The sequence below is a fragment of the Mastomys coucha genome, unplaced genomic scaffold (assembly GCF_008632895.1).
Source record: "Mastomys coucha isolate ucsf_1 unplaced genomic scaffold, UCSF_Mcou_1 pScaffold4, whole genome shotgun sequence".
Taxonomy (NCBI): Eukaryota; Metazoa; Chordata; class Mammalia; order Rodentia; family Muridae; genus Mastomys; species Mastomys coucha.
In genome coordinates, this window is record NW_022196910.1 from 54123686 (window position 1) to 54126635 (window position 2950).

Below are 2950 nucleotides of genomic sequence, written 5' to 3' on the forward strand. Positions count from 1 at the left end.
GGAGAAGGAGAAGAAGAAGAAGAAGAAGAAGAAGAAGAAGAAGAAGAAGAAGAAGAAGAAGAAGAAGGCAACGACAGCGACAAAGGCAGGTGGATCTCTGTGAAATCAAGACAAACTTGATCTACATAAGGAGTTCCAGGATAGTCAGGGCTACATAGAGGGGCCTATCTTAAAAAGCAATAAAAATAAGTTAACCCAGGTCCAGTGGCACATGTCCAGCCACTTCGGACTATGAGGCAGCAGAATTCCAAGCTACACAGCGCAGTGCAAGGTCAGCCTGCAACAGAGTAAATCCTCTCCGACTGATAAAACACTGAATTATTGAATGAAAAGGGCATTCGCTGCTTATTAAAATTCCTCTGTTACTGCCTTTCCTCTGTTTTGTCTGATAAGCCTACCCCTATTTTCCTGTGACCTCTGAACTTCACAATTAAAATTGTTTTCTCTCATGCTAGTCAGAGCGGTTTCTAAGAATAAAACCAAAGCATCTCTGCCTTTGTTTTCTGTTTATCCTCTCATGTCTTTAACCTCGGGTCTCAGAGTGAAAACTGAACAAGGAGGACCAGCCAGACACAAGACTAAAGTTTCAGAAACTTGTTCTTAAAGTTACTTAATGAAGAAATGAAAAGAACTCTCTCGTTTCTTTATTACAGCTAAGGTATTGTACAAAACCCATATAATCATTTAAAAAGTGGTGGTACATTTAGAAAGAAGAGGACCCTCAAGATGCAGAGCCCTTCAGTCCCGAACCCCCTGAATCACATGTGGGAGCCTTGAAACTCCAGGATGCCCAGCCCCATCTGTTGACCAGTCGTTACATAAGATCCCTGAGTCCAGAAGCTCCAAGAATCCTGTGCTCTAAGGTGAGTGGTGGGGTGGTATACACAGGCAGGAAAGGAATCCACTCCCTTGGGACTGCCAAGGTCCTTCGAGGAGTACTTCTCAACTTTGACTTCGGTGTGTGAATAGAAGCATACCGACTTAGGAGCTTTCAAGTACTTCTAACCAGCTGCTAGCTGTCGTTAATGCTCAGGACCAAGGGTTCCACTTAGACAGCAAGAGCGGGGGGGTGGGGGGAGAGCAAAAAAAGGTAATGTGCTATGCTATGGAGTAATATAACATCTGTGTGTACTGAAATAGCAGATCACAACTACATTACTGTCATAATGTCATAGCAGCTGTAGAAAAGGGAAGGATCGAAACAGGAAGAAAAATATCTTGATAGTTCTTCGGGGGTTCTTGTGCCACCTTCAGTTGCTCTGATGTCTTCTGTCTGTCACTCTGCCCTCCACCAGCAGAAAAAGACTTAGTGCCTGCTCCCCACCTGCTCCTCCAAAAATGCTGCCAGAATTAGGGTGAGATCCTTCTACACCCAGCATCTCAAAGATAGCGGTCATCTAAACCACATAAGCTCAAGTTTTATTAGAAGTTGGTTCGTAGATCATTTCCACCAGGCAATTCTTAACCATTCTGATCAGTCAGAGCTCCAAGGAGCAACTTCTGCAGAGTGTGCGACGGTATGAGGCTGATCAAATCAACCCTGGAAAGCGTAATTGGCAAATCTCCTCATGTGGTTTTGAGAAATTAATCAAGACAGGTCTGGCGGACCTTTGCTGAGTCTCTGGGACAAATGACTCAGTTCCCGATGCAGTTCTAGAGGAAAGGTCCAGCTGCAAATCCCAAGGTGACCCGTTTATCCACTCGGTTGGAGAGTGATGACTTCCGAAGCACAGCTCATAATTCCGCTGGTTTAAAACCAATTTGGTTAATATGATTAAATGAACTATTTGATCTTTTGGGTTCAAAGCCCATCAATTTGACTCACGCGTTAACATTTTAATAAGGACGTAAGCAGCAAGAAGCTCACGGTGCCTTCCAACATTTCGGAGGAGTGAGTTTCCAAAAGTGGCGTATATCACAACACACTCCAAGTCCCCAGCATTACTCATAGGAAATGACACTGCAATATTCTCGCCTGAAGCACTCATTCCGTTTATCGGTGATACCAGTAGGAGAAACTGGACTCAAGCTCCGCTCCCTTCCCCCACCCCCACCCCCAGGCATGGTGAGTGTCAAAGGCATATTTTCTGTTGTCATCTGAATGAATCAGCCAGTGATAATTAATGCGATCAGCCATCGCCTCTCTTCTTGGAACTCACTTATAGAACATCATTTGGGGCCTCTACGACCGACCATCTTCCTTCCAATCCTTCCTCCTCAGACACAATCTCAAATGCTGCTATTCACCCGTGTGTAGTCTTAACACTCCTCCTTCCCTGTTATGCCATACACTGTCTCTTTGTTCTTACATTTCACATATTAGCCATAAATTGATAGCGCTCCACCTGTAATTCCAAGACTGGCCTCTAGAGGCCAAGTAGGATAACTGCCTCCCTATGTGGCTAAGAACCACATATCTTGTAATTTATTTCTCTTTACGCATATGAGTGTCCTATCTGCATATACATCTGCATGCCAGCAGAAGACATCAGATCTTACTATAGAAGGTTTCAAGCCACCATGTGGTTGCTGGAACTGATGAGCAGCCAGTGCCCTTAACCGGTGAGCCATCTCTCCGGCCCCTAATAAACACATATTAAAATTAAATAAAATTTCGTTCTTGCCCCAAACCAGCCACATTGCAGGCATCAGTGCCATGGTTTAGGTGTGGCTTAGGTGTTCCACATCTGTCTATTGAGACTGAGGGCCTGGGGCACAGGCTAATGGCATAAGATAGTGCAGCCTTCAAGAAACAGATATTGGCACAGAAACCCACTTGAGTTACACTCCAGAACTCCATAAAAACACAAAACCAGAAGCCATAAGGTATATGCCAAGGACATGCAGAGAGAAATAGAGGAGAGAGAGCTATAAAGAAATTAAATTATATATGTATATATTACATATATATATATTATATATACATATACATATACATATACATATACAT